The following is a 12,167-nucleotide window of genomic DNA, read 5'->3' as shown; positions in this document are numbered from 1 at the left end:
GCTGCAACTGACCTTTGTTCATAGCAGGCCAGGCAAGGTGGGCATATCAGGTACATTTTACTGGTCCAGATTATCCTCCAGACAATCAAACAGATTGTATGTCCAATTAACTTGGGAATGTACGTCACTGGCAGAGCCAGAAAGAGGGATTTGCAGGTTGTACCAATAATCAGGGCCTGGTCACTCAGGGTAGTCCAGGCTCATTGGTCAAGTAATCTGGCAATCAGGACGGTCAATATCCAAAACAACCAATTTGGTGTGCATGACTTCTTGAACAGCAGGCTAATTGGCCAATGATCGCTGTTGTTGTGAACAACAGCAATCGCTGCCTGAATCAGATGCACAAGATTCCCTCAGTCCCTTTGCACTTACTTACCTGATGGTGGGAATTAGGACCCATGTGGGTTCTGTTCTGTTGGAGCTTTCCATTTCAGAGATGGGCAGAGGTGAAGTAAGATAAACAGCCAAATAACTTGCCTCTATCCTTGAAGCTGATCTCTTCCCTCCTCCTGTTTTGATGGTGTGATCCTGTGCTGGACAATTCCTAACCCAAACTCTTCCTTCTTGCCACCTTCACAGCCTTGCTGACCACCACCCCCCCACCCCATGATATTAATTTCCAGTAATTAATCAATTAATAAACATTTATTGTATCATATCAGTAATCCTGATGCTTTTCAAAGGAACCAGTCATCACTTGCCTGCGAACTTACCAGAGAAAAGCACATGGGGCATCCTATTAAAGTTTATCCTTTTTTAAAAAATCATTCGGGGATGTTGTCATCATTAACTAAAGTCAACATTTATTGCCCACCCCGAATTACCCAGAAGGCAGTTAAAAGTCAACAATTTTACTGTGTAGAGATGTCATATGTTGGCCAAACTGGGGAAGGACAACAGGTTTCTTCCCAAAATTACATTTGCGAACTAGATGGGCATTTATGATAATCATTAGTGGTGACATGGCAGCTGTTTAATTCCAGATTTTTAATGAATTGAAATGTCACTATCTGTGACAGTGGGATTTGAAACCATGTCCTCAAAACATTGGCCTGGGACTTTGGATCACTAGTTTATTGACATTGCCACTACGTATTGCCTTCCCCAAATCTGTCCAAATGTTTTGAAGTGCGCAATGTGTTTTCACTAATGGTGGCATATACTCCAATAAGGTATGCTCAATAAGGTGTGGAAAGAAGTACAAGTCGGGAGTGTGGTGCTGAAAATGCATGGCAGGTCCGTCAGCATCCGAGGAGCAGGAGAATTGATGTTTCGGGCATAAGCCCTTCATCAGGAAAGATGAAGTACCCCCAGTGAACTGGTAAACGACAACGGAAGAAATATTTTAGTGGGTGTTAAATATGACTCAGTGCATTTAATTGTATGAGGTATCACAGCATTGAGCCAACAGAACAACATAGTTAATCATTTATATTATAGTTACAACAAGCTTCAAATCATTAAAAGATCTCTGGGGAGTGAGAGAGAATGAGTGTGAGAGAGAATGAGAGAGTGAGAGAAGATAAAAAGAACCATTAAAAGTGAGGCAGACAACTACACATAGGCTGTTTGGTGCAGACATGCACGCACACTTTCCCTCACCTCTTCCTCCTTCCTCTCAAAAATCTTATTCATGTATGAGATCAGAAGAGAAAGAAAATCCATTCTGAAGTCAGCCTGCGTTCCACACCCACTTTTGTAGGAATTCTGGTGAAGCCAGTTTGGAGTATGTGCCACCTGGGGTGAAAACTGAGTTTTTATTTTGGCCTTGGTCCTCTTTCCCCTTAGACTGGTAACCAAAATATTACAGAAAGAGAAACTGCTGGAAAATCTCAGCAGTTCTGGCAGCATTTGTGGAGAGAAATCAGAATTTATGTTTTGGGTCCGGTGACCCTTCCTCAGAATGTTACCCTATTTTTGTCTCTCTCTCTCTGTCGTCCTGCTCCTTAAAAGTCAAACAAGGTTTAATTAATTAGTTCTGCTGCTTGGCATTTTATAATTGTCATTTTTGGGGAGATGATGTCATAGCAAAGAAGTTACTTTTTGCTCATGCATGAAATTAGGTCTCTCATTGCTCAGTGGCAGGAATCTCATCTTCCCATTCAACACTTGTGTCGAAACTGGGACCTTTTGTTCTTAGGTGAACAAGCTCGTCAATGGCCATCCCAGGCAATTTTCCCAACTATGTCACTAGTTCAGTGGCTGGGAAGATTTGCTGCTTGGATCTTGGTTAAGGAGCGACATTATTTGTGTCATAATTAACCTAGATACCCTGCCCCCTTCTTGCATTGTTACTAGCTGGCCATTTCAGCAACTATATAGCTTTGAGCAATTGAACGTAACAGGGAAAACCTTCAAAAGCTGCACTGCTGTAATTTTTGTGCCTATATTTTGCACTATAAATTACTCACATATGATTGCAAATGCTGAAACAGAAAGCTAAAAGCTGCAGCATCACTGGCTGTCTTTAATTGTGCTGAAATGAAATGCAAGAGGCCTCAGCAGGTAGATTGTAAAGGGCTCCTACTCCATTTTGTTGACCAGAAAAATGGCACTTCCCTCCTGTAAAGCTGGAAGATTGCTGGAAACGCAATGGAATTTTGGGTCCAAAGAATGTGGCTTGGATAGTTTACCTTTCAGAACTCACAATGTAGCCAACTCATGACTTTACCTGTTGATCACACATACATCATTCAGTAGGGATTTCTAAAAATCAATCCAGGATGCCTTGCTTGCTTTTTTTTTGTACTTCTAAGCCCATAAGTTGCATTGTAGCTTGCCAAAAAAAGGAGTAGGGATTGAACACAGTATCTTTGTGATTTGTTGGGTTCAATAACACACCACGCAATGCCCCCTGAGCTTTATCTTGGAACCATGTATTGAACTTAATATTCATTCCTTGTCACGTGAATCCAGGCGAATCAGTGTAAAAGACGATCAAATCTGACTTGAATTGAGTTCAGAAGTATGTTTAACAACAACGTGACTTATATAAAATAGTTGACCATTCTGCCAGAAAATGAAATTCAGAGAAAAACTGCAAAGGCTTGCTTCATCAGATGGAAGTGTAAGTGAAACGGGTGTTCTTTAAAATATTTGAAAGCAGCTTAGTCATCTTTCACTGTTATGAGCTAAGTGTGAAAGATTGTCAAAATGCAAATTCCACTCAACACAGATAAGGCAATTTAGAGTTCATGCACTTAGAAAAGCAATTTCTATCTAAATATAGGCAGTTAAGGTACAACATTCTGGAAAAAAAAACATTCACAAAGGTACTCTTTAAGCACATCAGTTGCTGAACACAAATTATGATTTGAAGCTTGGCTTTTTGCTAAATACGAGGGAAGAATTAGCATGAATACAGTTTTTAGTTTAGAATCAAGGGAAATATGGTATAATCTCCATAGCAATAATAATATGAACTCTTCGAAAAAAGCCATTATTGCAATTTTTCTTAACAACAGCGAATTCTTTTCAATTTACCAGATGATATTATTACATCACAGTAATGCTACCTATTACTCACTTTTCCCATTACAATTCTGTATTGTGGGCAGTGTTAAATTTCACATTTTGCAAAGAATGCATTTCAAGGATTACAGGACCACCGTTGGATTTTGAGAATTAAAAAACAAGGGTCATCTCACAAATAGAACATAGAAGATAGAAAAATACAGCGCGGTACAGGCCCTTCGGCCCTCGATGTTGCGCCGACTGAAGCTTACCTAACCTACACTCGCCCAATAACCTCCATATGCCTATCCAATGCCCACTTAAATGACCATAAAGAGGGAGAGGGCATTCCATGAAGTCACAACCCGCTGAGTAAAACATCTACCCCTAACATCTGTCCTATACCTACCACCCCTTAATTTAAAACTAGTAACAGCTGACTCCATACGCGGAAAAAGGTTCTCACTGTCAACCCTATCTAAACCCCTAATCATCTTGTACACCTCTATCAAATCTCCCCAAACCTTCTTTTCTCCAATGAGAAAAGCCCCAAGTGCCTCAGCCTTTCCTCATACGATCTTCCTAACATGCTAGGCAACATCCTGGTAAACCTCCTCTGCACTCGTTCCAATGCCTCCACATCCTTCCTATAGTATGGCGACCAAAACTGCACACAATACTCCAGATGAGGCCGCACCAGAGTCTTATACAACTGCAACATGACCTCAGGACTCCGGAACTCAATTCCTCTACCAATAAAGCCCAGTACACCATATGCCTTCTTCACAGCACTATTTACCTGGGTGGCAACTTTCAAAGATCTGTGTACATGACACCAAGATCCCTCTGCTCATCCACACTACCAAGTAGTCTACCATTAGCCCAGTAATCCATCTTCTTGTTACTCCTACCAAAGTGAATGACTTCACACTTAGCTACATTGAATTCCATTTGCCACCTTACTGCCCAGCTCTGCAACTTATCTATATCGCGCTGTAACCTGCCACATCCTTCTTCGCTGTCCACAACTCCACCGACTTTCGTGTCATCCGCAAACTTGCTCACCCAGCCTTCAAGCCCCTCTTCCAGATCATTTATAAAAATGACAAACAGCAATGGTCCCAAAACAGATCCTTGTGGAACACTGCTAGTAACTGCGCTCCAAGATGAACCTATACCATCAACTACTACCCTCTGTCTCCTTCCAGCCAGCCAATTCCTAATCCAAACCTCTAATGCATCCTCAATGCCATACCTCCATAGTTTTTGCATTAGCCTGCCATGGGGTACCTTATCGAACGCCTTGCTAAAATCCATATACACCACATCTACTGCTTTGCCCTCGTCCACTTCCTTGGTCACCTTCTCAAAGAATTCAATAGGGTTTGTGAGGCACGACCTGCCCTTCACAAAACCATGCTAACTATCCTAGATCACATTATTCCTATCAAGATGTTCATAAATCCTATCCCTTACAATTCTCTCTAAGACTTTGCCCACAACAGAAGACTTTGTTCACTTACAATTCTCTCTAAGACTTTGCTCACTGGCCTGTAGTTACTCGGGCTATCCGTGCTCCCCTTCTTGAACAAGGGGACCACATTCGCTATCCTCCAGTCTTCTGTCACTATTCCCGTAGACAACGATGACATAAAAATCAAGGCCAATGGCTCCGCTATCTCCTCCCTAGCTTCCCAGAGGATCCTAGGATATATGCCATCAGGCCCAGGGGACTTATCTATTTTCATCCTTTCCAGTATTCCCCAGACCTCTTCCCTACGTATCTCAAGGCCATCCATTCTAATCACTTGTGACTCAATATTCACATCAGCAACAGTGTCCTGTTCCTGAGTGAATACTGACGAAAAGTATTGATTTAGTGTCTCTCCAATCTCCTCCGCCTCCACACACAACTTCCCACTACTATCCTTGACTGGACCGATACCTACCCTAGTCATCCTTTTATTCCTGACATACCTATAGAAAGCCTTTGGGTTTCCCTAATCCAACCAATTAAGGACTTTTCATGTCCCCTTCTCGCTGCTCTTAGCTCTCTCTTTAGATCCTTCCTGGCTACCTTATAACTCTCAATCGCCCCAACTGAACCTTCATGCCTCATCTTTACATAGGCCACCCTCTTCCCTTACACAAGGGATTCCAATACCTTATTAACCACGGCTCCCTCACAAGACCCTTTACTCCCTGCCTGACTGGTACATACTTATCAAGGACACCCATTAGCTGTTCCTTGAACAATCTCCACATATCATTTGTGTTCTTCCCTTGAAGCCTATTTTTCCAATCCACGCCTCCTAAGTCATGCCTCACCGCATCATAATTTCCCTGCCCCCAGCTATAACTGTTGCCCTGCAGTGCACACTTAACCCTCCCCATCACTAGTGTAAAAGTCACCGAGTTGTGGTCACTGCCCCCGAAGTGCTCACCTCCCTCCAAGTCTAACACCTGGCCTGATTCATTACCTAGAACCAAATCCAGTATAGCCTCACCTCTTGTTGGCCTGTCTACGTATTGTGTCAGGAAACCCTCCTGCACACATTGGACAAACACCGACCCATCTAACGAACTCGAGCTATAGCTTTCCCAGTCAATATCTGGGAAGTTAAAGTCCCCCATAACAACCACCCTGCTACTTTCACTCCTCCTGAATCATCTTCGCAATACTTTCCTCTACTTCTCTCGGACTATTAGGAGGCTTGTAGAAAACTCCTAACAGGGTGACCTCACCTTTCCTATTTCTCACCTCCGCCCACACTACCTCAGATGGCAAGTCTTCCTCCATCACCCTTTCTACTGCTGTAATACTATCCTTGACAAGCAATGCCACACCTCCCGCTCTTTTACCCCCATCTCTGACCCTACTAAAACATTTAAACCCTGGAACCTGCAACAGCCATTCCTGTCCCTGTTCTACCCACATCTCTGTAATGGCCACAACATCGAAGTCCCAGGTACCAACCCATGCTGCAAGCTCACCTACCTTATTTCTTATACTTCTGGCATTGAAGTATACACACTTCAAGCCACCTTCCTGTTTGCAGGCACCCTCCTTCGAGATCGATGCCATGTTCCTAACCTCCCTACACTCAAGGTCCTGTACCCTAAAGCTACAGTCCAGGTTCCCATGCCCCTGCAGAGTTAGTTTAAACCCTCCCAAAGAGCACTAGCAAACCTCCCCCCAAGGATACTGGTGCCCCTCAGGTTCAGACCATCCTGTTTATAGAGGTCCCAACTTCCCCAGAAAGAACCCCAGTTGTCCAGAAACTGGAATCTCTCCCTCCTGCACCAGCCCTGTAGCCACGCATTTAACTCTTCTCTCTCCCTATTCCTCGACTCTCTATTATGTGGCACGGGTAACAAACCAGACACAACTCTGTTCGTTCAAGCTCTGAGCTTCCCACCTAGCTCCCTGAAAGCCTGTCTAACATCCTCACCCCTCTTCCTACCTATGTCGTTGGTGCCAACGTGGACCATGATCTGGAGCTGCTCCCCCTCCCCCTTGAGGACCCGGAAAACATGATTAGAGACATCACGTACCCTTGCACCTGGGAGGCAACATACCAATCGTGAGTCTCTGTCGCCCCTGCAAAACCACCTATCTGTGCCCCTCACTATTGAGTCCCCAATAACTATCGCTCTACCTTTCTCCACCCTTTCCTTCTGAGCAATGGGTCCGCATGAAAATTACATCTATGAAGACTGGATTATTTCTTAATCCCTTCAGGGCATGTTAATTTTCTCCACGCACTACTTACTTGACTGGTAAGGCAGAAAAGCAAGCAGCACACCTCGCCCTGGTCCACTGCGGGCAACACGAACTGCAAGGTTTATAAATGGAATCTATTGTGGTACCACCCAGACTGTGAAAAGAGTGCGGTGCTCACAAGAACATTTTTTATTTGCTTTTTTACAGGATATGGCCAGTGCTCGCTGGGCCAGCATTTGCTGCCTGTTCCCACATTGTGTTGGGTTAGCTGTTTCCTTGAACCACCACTGACCTTGGGTGTAAGTACACCCACAGTACTGTTAGGAATGAAATTCCATGATTATAATCCAGTGAAAGTGAAGGAGCACCGGGGTAGTTCCAGGTCAGGACAGTATGTGGTTTGGAGATGAACTTGCAGGCGGTACTATTTCCATGTACTTGCTGCTCTTGTCCTTCTGAGTGGCAGCGGTACATTTTGTCACCATGTCGTTCTAAGACTTGGCCAGTGAGATTTTCAATTGGCTGCAAAGAATTCCTGGTTAATTTAAAATCTGAGAAATATAATTTTTTGTTAAAATAGTGTGAGGCCACATATCAGTCATGATCTCATTGAATGGTGGAACAGGTTAAAGTGGCTGAGTACTCTGTTCCTTGACTAAACTTACATATTGCATAATAATTGTGAACAGAGAAAACTCTTCCACCTTTTTCATTTTATCCTTTCAGAATACCAGCCATAAGAATTTCTCAAAGGTTGAAGGAATGGTCAAGAAACACTGTACTTGCTTTCACAATGGACAATAAGAGAGTTCTTTTTCAAAATCAAACAGAAATAACTCTGCTGACCTGTGCACAAACATTGCTTCTGGAAAACCACTCTAATTTAATTTTACAAGATCAGTCTGCAAGTAGCAACACAAAAATAAGTGGAATTTCTACAAACATTGATTCAGCAACAACTAGAACAATGTACAGCTCAGGTTAACCTCCTTTGGGAAAGATGTCTAAAGCATGACTGGTCTGCAGATGACATCCTCTAAGCCGATAAAGAAAGAAAAGATGATTTTCATGACCCCCAGATAGCCCAAAGTCACTTCGGAACTTTTGACATGTAGCTACTGTAAAAGTGAAAGGCAAATTGCACAGAGCAAACTCCACAAACAGCAATGTGATCATTCGCAGATCATCTGTCTTTTGAAGATGTTGACAAAAGAATAAATATCAGTCAGGATACTAGGTTAACTCCCTTCCCAGGAGATAAGGAAGTGATGTGCAAAGGCATGAGGAAGTGGAGCTCTTTTGGGTGATTCTTCAATATCATTTCACATGAACTTGAAAGCCACTCAGCTCAAGAATGGAAACAAGTGCTTTCCTTGCCAGCAATGCACACAACCTTTAAAGGAATAAAGCAAAAGGAAAAGAATATTGAAGAAGAGAACACTTTATGTCCAGAAAACAGAACCACGACAGTTATGTACTCAAATAAATCAACATTCAAAATTTGATGATCTCAGTTTGTATATGTTTATATATTTGTAAATCACAAATAATTTTCAAAAAGAATTTAAGCTATAGGCAAGAAAAGAAACATTCGTTTTAAAGGGGTGCCTCCTGTTTTAAGGGGTGCCTCCTGTTCTTCTATTCTATGCTCACCAGTTCCACACCAGGCCAGGTACTTCACTGTGCCTTCAGGAAGCCTACCAATACCTCACGTAGAAGATATAGTGGAAGATCCAAGGGCCATTCTCTTCAACTATCCCTAACTCCTGAATGGGACAGGTTGATATTTACTGAACACATCTTAATGTAGCCATGCATGAGGTTAGCAGTGTTTAAACCTGTAGTTAGGATTACCAACTTCATTTAGACATATTCTTCAACACACATTCTTCCACTTCAATCACCCTGACTCCTTGAGCAGCCTTTGAGTAAAACTTTTGCAATATACTTAAACCTAACAAGGGCAAAGCAAAACTATCTGTTCATTGGTGACCTTATATTTTTCCTGGGTGAAGAGAATAAAATCCCTTCAGTATGGAAGCAGGCAATTCAGCCCATCGAGTCCACACCAAACCTCTGAAGACCAACCCAACCAGTCTCTGTAACCCTGCATTTCTCATGGCTAATTTAACGATACTACACATTCCTAGTACACTGTGGGCAATTTAGCATGGCCAATCCAGCTAACTTCTCCATCTTTGGACTGTGGGAAAAAAAACACACAGATACTAAGTAAATCTTAGCAGGACTTATACACTTAATGGTAAGGTCCTAAGGAGTGTTGCTGAACAAAGAGACCTTGGAGTGCAGGTTCATAGCTCCTTGAAAGTGGAGTCGCAGGTAGATAGGATAGTGAAGAAGGCGTTTGGTATGCTTTCCTTTATTGGTTAGAGTACTGAGTACAGGAGTTGGGAGGTCATGTTGCGCCTGTATAGGATATTGGTTAGGCCACTGTTGGAATATTGCGTGCAATTTTGGTCTCCTTTCTATCGGAAAGATGTTGTGAAACTTGAAAGGGTTCAGAAAAGATTTACAAGGATGTTGCCAGGGTTGGAGAATTTGAGCTCTTGGGAGAGGCTAAACAGGCTGGGGCTGTTTTCCCTGGAGTCGGAGGCTGAGGGGTGAACTTTTCGATCTTTACAAAATTATGAGGGACATGGATAGGATAAATAGACAAAATCTTTTCCCCGGGGTTGGGGAGTTCAGAACTCGAGGGCATAGGCTTAGGATGAGCGGGGAAAGATATAAAAGAGACCTAAGGGGCAACTTTTTCACGCAGAGGGTGGTACGTGTATGGAATGAGCTGCCAGAGGAAGTGGTGGAGGCTGGTACAATTGCAACATTTAAGAGGCATTTGGATGGGTATATGAATAGGAAGGGTTTGGAGGGATATGGACTGGGAGCTGGCAGGTGGGACTAGATTGGTTTGGGATATCTGGTCAGCATGGACAGGTTGGACTGAAGGGTCTGTTTCCATGCTGTACATCTCTATGACTCTACACTGTTACGAAGTGTGGGTGTACTGTACCTTTCGGAGAGTTAAAAGCTAGCAGAACTGTCTGACAGCACCAAGTGTTCTGAATAAGGTAACAATGTAACATGTGGTGCAGCTGGTTGCCTGGAGAGAAAAACAAATTTGAATTTGGCCAATCAGTTTAAATTATACCCCTCAAAAAAATCCAATCAAGTTTGAATTGAGTACATTGACAATATTAAAAGCCAATGACACAATCCAGTGCTTTGGGGGTATAAGACAGAGAAAAATTGAACAGTTGGAAGAGAACTGCCAGAAGACCAACAGATGTAGGCTGCTAGTCAGAACTATCTGAGAGGTACCTGTCCAGAGAAGGAGTTTGCACAGAGAACATCAACACAGACCAGGAGAGTAACTCGATAGAGGAAAATATAAAAAGGAGATTCAACAGCTGGCTTTTTTTTGGAAAGTTGAATATTGGTAAATCTTAATTGGGGGTTTTATTGGACTAGTATTACAGAAGGGAAGGTAAAAAATAGGTTAGAGGAAGGAGTTGTAAATAGTTGTTAGTTAATTACTCTCTGTTATACTTGAAGAAATGAAGTTGTTAATTTTTACTTGAAATAGTTGTTGGCCTCTCAAATTTTCACAGATTACAGCATGCGGTAAATCTTTTGTGATGCTGGTTTAAATTAAGCAGGAGGGTTTACCCAGTGTCGTTTCAATATGGAGAAAGTGTGCAAACTCCACACAGACAGTTGCCCGAGAGTAAAATTAAACCTGGGTCCCTGGTGCTATTGAAGTAGCAGCACTAACCACTGAGCCATATTGCCACCCTTGTGCTTGTAACAGTTTCTTGAAGAGTCCAGGGAAATCTGGGATGGTTTTCCCACGAACCGGTGTTTTACATTTAATGCTTGCTGAGAATTGCTGCACTAACTTCAGCTGCAAATCATCAGTTTTGTTTCGGTTGGAAGTGCAGTGTGGTCGTCATCAAACTGCTGCTTTCAGTTTGCTGGACAGGTCACAGTTTTTTTTCAAGTTCTGCAGCAACTCTGAAAAGGTAGTAATGCAAATAGTCTTTCTTAAACTTCCAACTGGAGAAGGTAGTAATGCAAATAGTCTTTCTTAAACCTCCAACTGGAGAAGGTCGTAATGCAAATAGTCTTTCTTAAACTTCCAACTGGAGAAGGTAGTAATGCTAATAGTCTTTCTTAAACTTCCAACTGGAGAAGACAAACTTGTACACACCTGTGATGGAAAATGACAATGTCGCTGGATTAATAATTCAGACGACCAGACTGATGCTTTGGTCATTCAAATCCCACTGAAGCTGCTGGGAGACTTCAAATTTAAAAGGTTCTTGTGGCAAAGTGCTTACCTCTGTACCTTTGAGCTGGATGCTTGGGGGTTGAGGTCCCACCTGCTTTGGAGGTGAGTCATAAAACTTCTGAACATGTTGATCAAATATATGAATTAGGATTTATTGTCACTTGTATCTACAGAGAACATGGTAAAATACAGCGAAAAGCTTCAACTGTCAACACAACCCAGCACAATTCGAATACTTCAAGAATGAAGATAATAAGAAGACAAAGCTGAAAGGAAGTCCATTGTCATTCTGATACCTCCACCATGAATCCCGATCTCTTAGCCAGCCCACCAACAACACCTGTGCCAGACCCATTAACATGGAAGTTGCTGCTCTTAGACACCATGTCTTCGTTGCTGGGCCCATCCCGCCGACAGGTTACTGACACGAAGTTGGTTGCCATGCTGGATGCACACTTGCCCCACAAGCAGGAGCCCTTGGCTCTGCTGCCGCCAATGCTTCACTGAAAACCAGCAGATCACAGCTCTGGGCCTACCACAACCAGGAGTTGCTGATAACCAGGAATTCCCACTTGTGGCCTGTTGCAACCCAGGAGTTCCTGGTTCTGGGTCCACTGCCGCTGCTTGGACTCCCCACTCCGCTCCCAACACAACCAGAAGTACTTGGTTCTGCTGAAACTGCTG

This window comes from Chiloscyllium punctatum, chromosome 35, assembly GCF_047496795.1.
Source record: "Chiloscyllium punctatum isolate Juve2018m chromosome 35, sChiPun1.3, whole genome shotgun sequence".
Classification (NCBI taxonomy): Eukaryota; Metazoa; Chordata; class Chondrichthyes; order Orectolobiformes; family Hemiscylliidae; genus Chiloscyllium; species Chiloscyllium punctatum.
Note: the sequence above shows the minus strand (reverse complement) of the source record.